Source organism: Leuciscus leuciscus (assembly GCF_965113295.1).
Source record: "Leuciscus leuciscus genome assembly, contig: SUPER_11_unloc_1, whole genome shotgun sequence".
NCBI lineage: Eukaryota > Metazoa > Chordata > Actinopteri > Cypriniformes > Leuciscidae > Leuciscus > Leuciscus leuciscus.
Window position 1 is genome coordinate 727,873 of NW_028118546.1, and position 13,916 is coordinate 741,788.

Genomic DNA, 13,916 nt, shown 5'->3' on the forward strand with positions numbered 1-13,916 from the left:
GTTATTCCAAATAAGAAAACGGTGCAGAGAGAAGTTGTGCTTGTAGATCAGTTTCCAAGCCAATAAAGCTTGAGCATGAAAGGCAGAAAGTTTCACTGGCAATTTGTCAATTTTATAAATCACACATTAGTAAAAAAGAAAGACCCCCAAGTCGGTCAAAAATAAAATTAGGAATAAAATTCCACAAAGAATTTTTTTTGAAACAAAATTTTAACCCATTAATTTTGAGGGTATTAGTCTGCTCAATATTGTATTGAGATGATGTTCTAACCTGTGTAGTAGTAGTACTGATAAATAGTAATAAGTAATTATCAATGAATAATTATTTACATAAATGTGAATCTTAAGTTATCCTAGTTTCTCTCTACATACATGCAAAATAGTTAATTTTACAATAGGGATGCATGATGATATCGGCACAACATCGGTATCGGCCGATAAAAGCTTAAAATGACCATCATCGGCATCGGCCGATATGAATATTTCTGCCGATGAGCCAAACCGATAAGGGGGCGTGTTTCATGTGCGCGTGCGACGACCGTGAACGTAGCTTGAGCGCCAAAAACTTAAACTTACAACATGTCAGCTGTGTGGAGGCATTTCGAGATCTGTCAAACAGATAACAAACTTGCTATTTGCAATATTTGTAAAGCAAAAGTGATGCGAGGAGACGTAAAACAACAGTCTTTCAACACTACAAATTTGATTACACATCTTAAGAGCCGTCATCCTGAGCAGCACCAAGACTTTTTGAAAAGTAAGAAGGAAAAAATACCGGCAAAAACCCATCAGCAGCCTCTACTTCAGTCCTTTGACAAAGCTAGAAAATACAGCAGCGACCACCCAAAGGTAAAAGATCTTAACGACAAAATAATTGAATTTATTGCTCTTGATAACCAGCCGTTTAGCGTGGTGGAAGACGTTGGCTTCAGGAGGCTAATGATGTACCTAGAGCCGATGTATGCTATGCCTTGCCGGCGCTATTTTTCTGACGTGGCCTTACCTGAACTCCATAGTGTTGTCGCCAGTCACATTGAAAAGCTCCTCGCCGGCGCTTGTCACATTAGCTTCACCACGGACATTTGGACATCAAGCGTGAGTCCTGTAAGCATGTTGAGCCTCACTGCCCAGTGGATAGACGAAGATTTCACCCTTAAAAAAGCTGTCCTACACTCACAGGAATGCTCCGGTTCTCACACAGCAGCTGCAATTGCGTCCGCATTTGAAAGTATGTTTGGGAAATGGAAAATAGAAAGAGAACGAGTGCATGTCGTGCTACGTGACAATGCCCGTAACATGGCTAAAGCTATGATGGAGTTTGGTGTGGCAAGTCTACCGTGCATGGCACACACACTGCAACTGGCGGTGAATGACGGTGTCCTGTCTCAGCGCAGCGTGGCAGATGTTGTGGCCGTGGTAAGGAGAATAATTGGACATTTCAAACACTCCCAGCTCGCATACAGTCGACTGGAGGATGTACAGAAAGAGCTCGGAATGTCGGTAAAACGACTTCAACAAGATATCGCTACCAGATGGAATTCGACATTTTATATGATGCGAAGCTTGGTCGAGCAGAAAAGGGCACTAGGTGCTTATGCCGCTGATTTCGAGCTTCCTGCAACTTTGACGGCAAATCAGTGGGGAATTATAGAAAATATGATCACACTTCTCGCCCCTTTTGAGCAGCTGACCAGAGATATAAGTTCAGCAGAGGCCTCTGCTGCTGATGTGATCCCCGCGGTTGTGGCACTGACACGACTGCTTGGCCGGCCGAGTGACACGGACAGAGGAGTGCAGACTACCAAAACTACCCTGCTGGAAGCCGTCAATCATCGCTTCGACGGTGAGGCACTTTATTCTGTGGCAACCATGCTTGATGCCCGCTACAAAGACCGGTACTTTGACGAGGAAAAAAAGAGGAGTGCTCGCGACCTGTTGCTCAAAGTTTTGGATGACATGAGCGGCAGTGCAGATGCCAGCACAGAGGATCCCCCAGAGAAGAGGACCCGAACAGGATCACTGCTGGATATGTATGACGAAATTCTGGAGGAGAATGTCATGTTTGAGGAGCAAGACAAGACCGTGTCAGCGTCACAGGTAAGCATCAAACATGCACAAATGTAGGTTATTATTTCTTTTGGAATATTTCACTTTTGGACCGAAAGCATCCTAATTAATAATGCGACTTTCGCTATTATTATTCTGCAATGTCATAACATAGATAATCGCCTATTTATCATTATTCGCTATGTGTACGGTAGTAATAATAAACGTGCAGCTAATAAATCATTTGATTTCTGGAAAAAAACGTTAGTGCTCTGTTAATGCCTAAAGCATAAAGTAAAAAAAAAAAAAAAAAAAAATCCATAAGTGATATTTTGGTATTCTGTTACTTCATAGGTCATCTCATACCTGGCCGAACCCACAATTCCCAGGAACCACAGTCCATTGGAGTACTGGAAATGCAACCAGGCCCGTTTCCCTGCCCTCGCAACTGCTGCACGCAAGTACCTGTGTGCGCCCTGCACAAGCGTTGACAGTGAACGGCTTTTTAGCGTTGCCTCTGATGTGATCGATGAAAAGAGAAATCGAATGGACGGTGAAAAACCAGAGATGCTCATTTTTGTTAAGAAAAACCTACCTCTGGTATTAAAAAAATAGCTGAACAGAAGCCTACCGGTCAGCCGAAGGTGTCACCCTAGTTAGTTGGACTGAAAAGGTTTGCACGACTCAAGTTCAAGTAAAGGATAAGATGTCCTTGTATTTTTATTTCATTTTTTTGCAATACAGAGAGCACATTGTTTGTCACTGAGTTGTTACCGGACTGTCTGTGGCTCACAAGATAATATGTGGAGCTTGGTTTTAAGTATGATTATACTTTAAAGTGGGTCCTCAGGACTGAACTGGAGGTCTGGACTACAGCTGCTTGTTTTGTGCACTTGAAGTGTTTTCTGTAAGTTTCAGTACAATGTCATGTTAACCACTATGTTGGTAGACCTGTTCCAGTAGGAAAAGATGTAAAAAAAAATTGTTGAAAATTTCTTTGTATTTATTTTACTCTTAAGGACTGAAGTTTCCACGTCTAAACTTAAAAATAAAATGTGGCACTGGCATATCATTTATTCTCCAAGTGAAATAATTTACCTGTTTTTCAGGGGTGAATGTCTGTCTACATTTGTAAAATGATACATTTATGGTAGAATCAGTACAGGAGAGAGACTTGAATTTCTCTTCAGTAAAATTAAAGAGTAAATATATCAGGCGAAAAATGTGTATATATATATCGGTATCGGTATCGGCATCGGACAAAATTAGTTTGAAAATATCGGCATATTGAATATCGGCCAAAATCCAATATCGTGCATCCCTATTTTACAAAATTTTAAATCACATGATTTTAAACCTAAATTTGATGGATTAATAGCATGTGGTCACCGCAAGTATTATTTAATTTTTTTTAATGCGTGTATACAGAACATTTTAAAATTAAGCCATTTTATTTTATTCAGGTCATATTTGCTGTTGAGTGGAAGCAAAAATGTCAAAAAAAAAAAAAGAGTTCCTTCTTTAATGGATTTAAGTTTAAAATACAAACTGATCACATCACTGATCAACTCTCTTCTAGTGCGCATGCATATATGACGTCACCAAACACACCACCGCGCATGCGCGTAACAGCGTCCAGTACGTGTTGGATCTGATCCAGCGCATATATGCGCATATATGTCAGCCGCCGATCGGTCTGCGCAGACCTGCATGAAGTCGAACAAGCCTTGTGTGAAGTTGGCCCCGCCCCCTCCCACCCTGTCAATCACTGTGTGAAGTTGGCCCCGCCCCCTCCCACCCTGTCAACCACTGTGTGAAATTGACCCCACCCCCTCCCACCCTGTCAATCACTGTGTGAAGTTGGCCCCACCCCCTCCCTGTCAATCACTGTGTGGAGTTGGCCCCGCCCCCTCCCTCCCTGTCAATCACTGTGTGAAGTTGGCCCTGCCCCCTCCCTCCCTGTCAATCACTGTGTGAAGTTGGCCCCGCCCCCTCCCTCCCTGTCAATCACTGTGTGAAGTTGGCCCCACCCCCTCCCTGTCAATCACTGTGTGGAGTTGGCCCCGCCCCCTCCCTCCCTGTCAATCACTGTGTGAAGTTGGCCCTGCCCCCTCCCTCCCTGTCAATCACTGTGTGAAGTTGGCCCCGCCCCCTCCCTGTCAATCACTGTGTGAAGTTGGCCCCCCTGGTGATGTCATCATCTATAAGTCCTCCTGGGAAGTCGTGTTTACGGCAGTGCGTTCAAGTCACTTTCGTCAGAATAAGATGGCGGTGTACTTTCTCTTAATTAATTACATATAAATACAGCAAGGTTCTTAAACTAGTTCTAGAAAATGAAGAACAAAGAAATGTGCATTAGGTGTACTTTGTTTTTTTATATTTTTTATTAATTTATGAAGCCACTGCAAACTTAAAATAATGTTAAAATATGTATTCAATTTACATATTAAAACTAGTGTATGAAATGGCAAATGTAAATAATATAATTGAATTTTAATTTTGTACCAAACGTTGCACAAATGTAATGGAAAACATAAATTTAAATACAGAAATGCATTGCCATTTTACATATTACATTTCAAATTGAATATTGCTACCCATATGCTTCCATAGAACGCGAAACAATGATGATGATAAATAATAACAGAACGTAGGCACCAACGTTGTGGATACACTTACCCAAAACCCTCCATAACTTTTCAATTAATTTCACATTTATTTGTATAGTGCTTTTCACAATACATATTGTTTCAAAGCAGCTTTACAGAAAATGCACATCTACATTATAATTTAGAGTGATCTGTTATCAGAGGTGACTGTGTGCAAGTTATGTATTTCAGAAATGTACATATACAAATCACACAGTTAGCTAATAATGTAATAAAAAAATTTTTTTTATACATTTTATTTAATTTATAACTGGCACTAATTCAGAATAAAATAGTCGGATGGCAAATAAATAAATGACGGACAGTAACATACGTAAAGTATTAACATAATTTTATTATGTAAGCTTTATTTTACACCTCAAACGACAAGGAAATTTATAGTCATATTTATAGTGCTAATATTAATTTGCGAGTCCACAAACTCATTCTCTTAAATGGCTTGGGTCTGCAGAGCATTCACAGCGTACAGTATACGGACTGAATGCCCCTGACCTGAAGCTTTTATATCAAGACCATTTTCATGTGTATCACTTATTTCTATTATTTGCGTTGCCTTAAACTTCATGCTTACAGTTTAACACATGTAAGTGTTTATTACCACAACAGTAAATAAGTGTCTTTAGAAATGTTATAATATATATTATAATGAAAAAGACTAATAAAATTGTCTCTTCATATTAAATGGATAACAATATATGTCTGGACACTTGAAAAATGTGTAATAATGGGGCCTATAAAACTTAAACATTTAATGATTTATAAGCATTTCACATATTTCTACACTAATTATACAAAACTATTCTGCCAGTGCACCATACTGTACAAATGAACTAGATCAATGTTCATTCTTGTCTGAAACTTTGGAGGAGACAAATATGAAACCACCAGTATGAAGGGCCGTATAGGAAACAATTATTGAAAAGCCTCAACACTAGTGAAACAAGAAACATTGATCAACCTTGGTGAAATTCATTCATACGCATTACTGAAATAAGAAGAGATTTCGGTAGTTGATGATGGCTAATTTCCCTTGAAAAGGAAGTTGTGTGTCCGCACTTCTGTTTAATTTGGCGCGTCTCACAAACTCTTTTAAGCAATGTCTGTTAGTTGTAACGAGTTGTATGGGAAGCCAAACACACCAACAGTGGGACGAAACGGAGCGGTGTTACAGAGCTCGTGCCGTGCTGACATCATCGGTGCGGCTCAATGGACCGAGCTGTGTGACCGACTCGACATCGCAGGGAGGACGTGTTTGCTAGCGAAACCGAATGGACAGCGCAAACTAATCTCACCAGCGCGACGCTGACCATGTTACTTTATTCATTACTGCTCCGCAGAAGTTCAGGTGTTTTCCCTGCATATAAGATAATGAAGATCAGCATGAAGTTATTACATTTCTTTTGCTTATTATCTTTCATATTAATACATTAGTAGTTTTTGAAAAGCTACTTTGAATTTATTTATTTTTGTAGCCACGGAAAGAGCCGTTCAAAGCAGAAACTTCAACGAGTAAGGACTGTGCAGTGCCGGGGGAACTATAGGATCAGATTATTGTTATTAAATTATTAAATAAATAAATTAAAATTATTGAACATAATGAATATAATGAAATACTAAATTGAAAGGATATATTTTAAAAAGAATGTAAAAATGAACACTAATACCAGATCATGAGATTAGACATTTGTGTACACCTGTGATTTCTGTGCTGAGATTTAGTGTTTACAGAACATTTTACAAGCTAATTTTAGTCCTAAAATTCTTACTGAGGACAAAGACATGTGTGACAATCAGAGAGACAATCTTACCTCAGTGTCTCCAGTTTACAGTGAGGATCCTCCAGTACAGCAGAGAGCAGATGAACTGAATCTCCTAGTTTATTCCCCCACAGATCCAGATCTCTCAGGTGTGAGGGGTTTGATCTCAGAGCTGAAGCCAGAGCAGAACAACCTTCATCTGTGACTCCACAATCCCTCAACCTGTAGAGAACAATGACACACTCCTCACTCTCTCAGTTCAGATCAACACGTACAAGCCACAATTCTACACAGACTATTAAATATGTCTAAATTTCAATTGGAGATTTATCAGTCATAAAAAAAATAATAAAGAAATTCAAAAAGCTTTCAACACATGTGCTTCATAAATCCAACAGTTCTAAATGAGCTCAAACACAACTACACCTCTTCTCTGTGACAGACTCATCGTGAAGATGAAAGCACACAAGAGTATGGTAGGTTAACTACTGACTATAAGTAACTTTGTAACTACATGCCAACTTATTCTAACCCTAACCCTACCAGTCTACTAATAAATCTATTAACACTCCAATGGGAGTTAGTAGACATGTGCAACTGTACTGATAGTCAACAGAATGTGTTCAAGGGACCATTAAAATAAAGTGAAATCAATATGGTCAAACCTAAATTGATAATTATGACAACACTGTTGCTGACAGTGAACATACCATGAGGTTTTACTGGATATGCAGTGATTGTTTCTGTCTTCCTAATGCTACCTTCTGCCTCTCTGTTTTGCTCTTGCACACAATCTACTTCATGCCTTCTGTCCTCTGATTGATAGTTTATACTTTTTTTTTATCAAATAAAGTATTTTTTGCTGAGAAATGATTTATTAATGATTCATGATTTTTATAAATTAATGTAAGAAACATTTACTGGACTGAAGAAACTGGGTTTATTGATTATTCACCATTTGTTAATGTTAAAAATTTAATTCTTTTGACATTTTTTCATGTTAATATAAATGTCAAATATGACACAACAGGCTTTTGGGGAACATTTTCCATCTCTTAATTATTATTGATTTGCATTGAATTGCATATATGTGTCAGGCAGTGTTGGGAAAGTTCACTTTCTACATGAACTAGTTCAAAGTTCAGTTAACAATTTTTTAAATGAACTAGTTCAGTTCTTTTTTTCCATATGTTGTGCGAGCTATTATTTTTCAAAATTATTGCCACAGCCCATATAAAACCACAGACAGCAATTATGTTATCAGTTTTAACACTGAAACTATGCGTCAGATTTCATCTTCATATCCAATTTTAAAATCCTTATCCAACCAGGTTTTACATAGCATTGAGGATAGGGTTGCCAACTAAACAAATGCGGGACAATCGTGCATGGTTCTTTACAGGAAAATGAGGGACACTCAAAAATATTTGTAGGCTATAGGCTAGGCCAACATAACACAGTAGGCCTATATGTCATTTCAGGTTCGTATGCGTTTAAAAGGTTTTCAGACAACACATTTGTTTTGATTAAAGTCATATTACACACAAACCATAGTTCAAAATAATAGCATTTATCTGAAATAGAAAGCTTTTGTAATTATACACTACTTTTAAAGAAATTAATAGCCTACTTTTATTCAGCAAGTACATTTATAATGCTACGTTTTTTTATTTCGGATAAATTTACTTTGAACCTTTTATTTATCAAAGAATCCTGATTTTTCTTTCTTTCTTTTTTTTTTACATTAATAATAATCAGAAATGTTTCTTGGTCAGCAAATCACATCAGTATATTATTCGACTCAGGATGATTTGATGCTTTCTTGCGTGGCTGGATGTATGTTGGACTCACAATAATCACGTTGTTTGAATTCGTTAAAACTGATTTGCCGAAATCAAAACCCAGTCGGACAGTGAAAGGGATTTGCCGTTAGCGCGAGTCCGGATCGAAGCGACCAGACAGCGGAGGATTCTGTGTGCAAATCAAACAATGATTTGTCCCAAAATAATCATTAATTCTCAATTTAGAGTTTGTTATTCGTATGGTCTGATCTCTGGGTCTGATGCGCGTGAGTGTGGACTGTGATTGGATGATGACCGGTGTCGTGATCAAGTGTTGCTGTTGTATCAGATTCAGTCATACATCAGTGGTTAGATCAGCGTCAATAAACGGGACAACGGAGGTTCCGAACGGGACAAATACATTTCTATAGAAATCTTGCACCCTTTTGAACGAAGTTAAACTGAGAGAGCGTGCCGTTCACAGACACCAGAATGAACGAGTTCACAGTAGGGGTGACCCCGAATAGTCGAAGATTCGATGCTTCGATAGGAGGAGCCTGATTCGACTACCGATCTCACGGTCGAATCTTCGCAGAGGTGTTATGAAACGAGGATCATGCCACTTTGGCTATATGAGGGCGCTCAATGTCTGATTTCACATAGAACTAGCTTTTATGTCAATAGGCTATGTTAATATTCAGCCTATTATGATAATGCTGTAGGCCTATATAAAAATGTGCAAAGAAAGAAGCTTTTAATAAATATTTTTTAACGTGCGTGAATAAATCCATACACCCCGTGACAGATTTAAGTTTCACTTTCAATCCGTGACCGACAGAGGAGCGTCTTCGCGGCAAGGATTTAAATCTTTAACAATGTCTGGGATAAGAAAATCTAAAGTGTGGATGTACACCATCAGAAAGGATATTCTCCAAGGTTGGATTTAGCATCAGGAAAACCATGATCGCACTTCTGCCGGCCAACGTTAACATGTTTCACGCATAGACTGGGTTTCACGTTAGAATGTATTTTATCCGCGCGCACAATTTGTAAAGACTCCAACGGACAGACAGAGTGAAAGACTTTCAGGATTTGTTCTCTCGATCAGGTACAAGTGATTTCAAAACTTTTCAGCCGGTTCTAATTTTATTTTTGGATGCTGTGAACATTTTTAGCTAAAAAGACTGCGACTCCAGTTTAGCATTTATTGTTGTTTCTGCAGTTAAAAAGACAAAGTTGAAAATTCTGGCTACTATTGTTATTTTAATAATTTCTTTTTTTTATTTTTATTTATTAATCTGTCAGGGTTATCTAATCTAACTATTTGTGGCTTGTGTTTTGAATATATGTTCCCCTGCACTTTAGGCATTTTGCACACATTTGCTCCTCATCCTGTGACTTGATTCTGATTTATTTCGTTTTGTATTTTTATTTATTAGAAAGGTATATTCTGTTCTAATTTAATTTAGTAAATTAATTGTTTATTTTTTCGGTGCATTGATGTTGTGCTGTAGGCTGGCCTGCTCGCACAGGAAATTTAGCCGATTTAATTTGATTTGCATGTGAAATGCAAATCTGCAGTGTGGCCTTTCTGGAGTTATTTATGTTATTTCTTAGTTTTATTGATCAAAAATGTTTTTATACATTTTCTTCTATATCTTTGTGTGATTTTCTGTACATCGCTGCTTTGAAACGTTAAAGCCCCGCCCCCAGCCACACCCCCATACATATGATTCGACTATTAGTCGACTATAGGCAAGACATGACGATTCTGATTCGACTATGAAAATCCATAGTCGGGGACAGCCCTAGTTCACAGTAACGTTCAACAGGCAGTAACAGAGTACGTTCAGTTCACGTTCGCCCAAAATATGAACGAGTTCATGAACTATCTATCGTTCAATGAACGCGTTCAGGCACAACACCGGTGTCAAGGTTTTAGACTTATGTTTGGCCACATAGATTATATATGTTCATTGTGTCTCTTGTTGGTTTTCAGTCTCTGTCATTATGTCTCCTGTGCCTTGTTCCCTGTTTGTGTATTTAAGTCACCCTTCTCCTGAGTACTTTGCTCAGTGTTTCCAGTGCCATGACCAAGTCTAGGTCATTCTCTTGCTGTGCCTCTTTTGGAGTTATCTAAATCTAATTTGTGTACCTGGTATGGTTCCTTTGTTTTGTTTAATTGACTTTTGCTCTTTGAAATTTTGGAGTACTCACAGATCTTTTTGTGAACTTTTTTTCAAATTCCTTCTGGATTTACTTTGTGGACTTTTTGGATTTACTTTTTGGAACTGTTGTCAATCTATTTGTGGAAGTTTTTTGGCGTTTACTTTTTGGATTTATCCTAGGAAAGTTTGGACGTTCCTTTTCATCAAATACAAGATTTGAAGATATTTCCCAGAACTGTCATCTGGTTTTCTGCATTTGGGTTCACCTTTTGACTGTGTTCAAGTTTTCACACTAGTCCTAACCCTGTGTTTCTGACAGTATGAGCCATAAAAGCGATGTATAAATATGATACTCAACAAAAAAACACACATGCATGCATATACAAGTTAGCATCTGTTTTTTGTTGAGTATCACATTACACACACACACGGCTTTTATGGATCATATATGCAATTTTTAACATTAAAAAAATGGTTTATTAATAATCAATAAACCCCAGTTGCTTCAGTCTAATAAATGTTTCTTACATTTACATTTATAAAAATAAAAACTTTCTGAGCAAAAGGACTTTACTTGAATTTTGTTTTTGTTTTTTAAGTATAAACTATCAATCAGAGGACAGAAGGCATGAAGAAGACTGTGTACACGATGTTTCTCAGCAAAGTTTTGGTCATATTGATCATTCATAGGCCCTAGAAATTTGCATATTAAATATGATACAGTAGGCTAATATATTCATAAACAGGCATTGTTCGACCGAATTTTACAAAGAATGTTTAAAGTTATGAGAGAATACATGTTTTAAAATTGTTATTAAAATGTTGTAACACGCATTGCCAAACAAACATTCTTTTTTCCAATTAATTTATACTCCCAAAGGGGAAACGTATCCTGGGAGATACAAACATTTACAGGCAGATTATGGAAAATGTAAAAATTAAATCCATAAAATGTCAACATAAATATAATAAGCTAACACTTAACAACAACTATTTAACACATGTATCACTGAAGGCGGTTTAGTTTGAGATCTTTCACTTTTGAAAAAGTATTAAATCTCCTGATAAAAACACAGGCGAAGAAGAAGCAGAAACATGCAATATCATATGTGACCCGTGCTGGCAAAATGAGTCAGAATGCGTACAGGATAATTCTGAGCTACAGGCAAAATGGTCGAATTTGAGGTGTTCACAAAAATGAGTTCATTAAGCCCTCATCTAGTGATCCCAAGGGTCAAAATACCAATTAAACATTTAAAAGTATCTTTATTTGTATGTTTTCCTTTGTCCATGAAAAATTCAGTTTTCTCTGCTCGCTTCTCGACGACTGTGCTTTCCCTCAGCACAAGTTTGGTATTGTTTTAAAACGTAGCAATCCAACTTTGTGAATATTAATAGCGAATTCTCGATGGCATGAGTCTGAACCAATGAAATGTGATTTTCAAACTCATACTGATTTAAACAAAGTGATTTTACTCACATTGACTGACACATCCGAAGCGTGCCTCAAAGACGCCTCAGACAGCGCGTGATCCCGATATACACTTATACCTACACAGAATTACAGTGTTTCAAAATATCTGTCTTGGCGAGTATTCAAGCAAACATAATCTGCTATGTCTTAAAGGTATAGCGGAGGATGTTTTACTTCCTGGTGGGTAACCTATACTATTGGTCCTCCTAATTGTCAATCATTCTGGTGAATCAATCAAACTTTTCAAAAAGTGGAGAGGGCGGGTCTTATCTAAAATTTGGAAAGATCCTCCGCTATACCTTTAAGTGAACATTTGGTTAACTGTTGGGGAAAAACAGCTGATGTGTAACATTATATTAGACCTGTGCAGTACAGTAGGTCTGAATATATAGGCTGTCTTTTTCATTAATTTTAATCAAACAATTGTGGTACCATGGGGGAAAAAAGTTGAATATATATTGTTCCTATAAATATTTGGTTTTGACTCGGTGGTGTGTGCCAAATGTGGTGTTATTACCCAAGATTTTAAGGTATGGTTGGTAGATGATTTTGTTTTGGAACCTTCAGAAAACTTTAACTCGATTTTTCTCAAAATTGACTTTGACTATTAAAGTCAAACAGGTGTAGCTCAGTCATGAACAATTGCTCATTGCGACTCATTTTGCCAGAACGGGTCACGTATGTAAGCAGACGCAAATGTAAAATCAAAACTGCCTAATGTTACTTAATGAAATGTCGACGCAGGACGAGGTATAGGACTGTGAAGCTTTGGGGGTGTTGCTGGACTTTATCTACTCCATCTGTGTTTTGATCATCGTTCTGAATCCGATCCAGACGTAGTCTAAATATCTAATATCTAAAAATTCTTAAATCAAGATACATAAGCAATTTTTCAGTATACAAGACTTAACATTTTAAGTTATTTTGCTTCTCAAGTAAATTTATCTTCAATTAAGAATACAAAAAAGAAAAGAAAACAAAAATACTGAGAAAGAAATTTATTTTCTGCAGTGTAGCCCTAAAATTTACATCAGAGCATTTAGTCCAGGGTTCCTCAAATCCGGTTTTGAAGTGCCGCTGTCCTGCAGAGTTTATCTCCAACCCTAATTAAAGACGCCTGAACAAGCTAATCCATGTCTTCAGAGTTACAGGAAGGAGAGTTTTATCAGGGTTTGAGCTAAACTCAGTAAGGCAGCGGCCCTCCAGTGCCAGATTTGTGGAACCCTGATTTAGTCTTACAGAAGACAATAACATGTCTGACTATGATATACCATAGATGATCTTACCCGAGTTTCTCCAGTTTACAGTCAGGATCCTTCAGTACAACAGAGAGAAGCTTCACACCCGGATTTCGCAGTTTTCTATTATTCAGATCCAGTTCTCTCAGTTGTGAGGGGTTTGATATCAGAGCTGAAGTCAGAGCAGCACAATCTTTCTCTGTGACTCCACAATCACTCAAACTGTAGAGAGATGAAAATCATACTTGGTAAACACTATGAACTGAAAACAAAAAGCAATAGAAAATTGAGAAAAAGTAGACAATTTGTAGATGGAGTAAAGAAAACACTGCACTTGGTCACCAATGGATGGCATTGTCTCAAAATTACTCAGGAACCTTGAAGTAATGGTGTCACAGATTACAATTGGAGAGAGTTAAGTGTGAATAAAAGACAAATGGGACATGGACTCAGGATAACAAACTCTCAGTGTGCAAAAGAACAAGATTCTGAACAGACACGACATATACAACATAAAATTAAACCAACTAACTCCTCGCTTTGCTCTAAATGTAAGACCGCATTCTTGGGCTAGAATTCTTGGCCTCCCTTGCAGGTGAATAACCAATAAACATGTTATATGAATATTAAATTTTTTGTCCGTTGTTACCAGGAAAACTACTTTATAAATCATTTGTAACATTAAACTTGTTTGTTTTAAATGAATCCTCATGTTGAAGACATTGGGTGTCAGGTGCTTTAACACAAGTTTGAGTCAGCTTGTATTGTTTCCCAATCACATCT

At 37.6% G+C, this 13,916-nt stretch overlaps 1 protein-coding gene across 1 annotated transcript in view; it reads right to left on the reverse strand.

The window, feature by feature from the left end:
• The window catches only part of LOC309510013 (uncharacterized protein), a gene marked incomplete at its 3' end in the record, with an annotated part of 1,894,646 nt that overhangs the window by 554,776 nt on the left and 1,325,954 nt on the right, over positions 1 to 13,916 (reverse strand). The window lies entirely within an intron of this gene.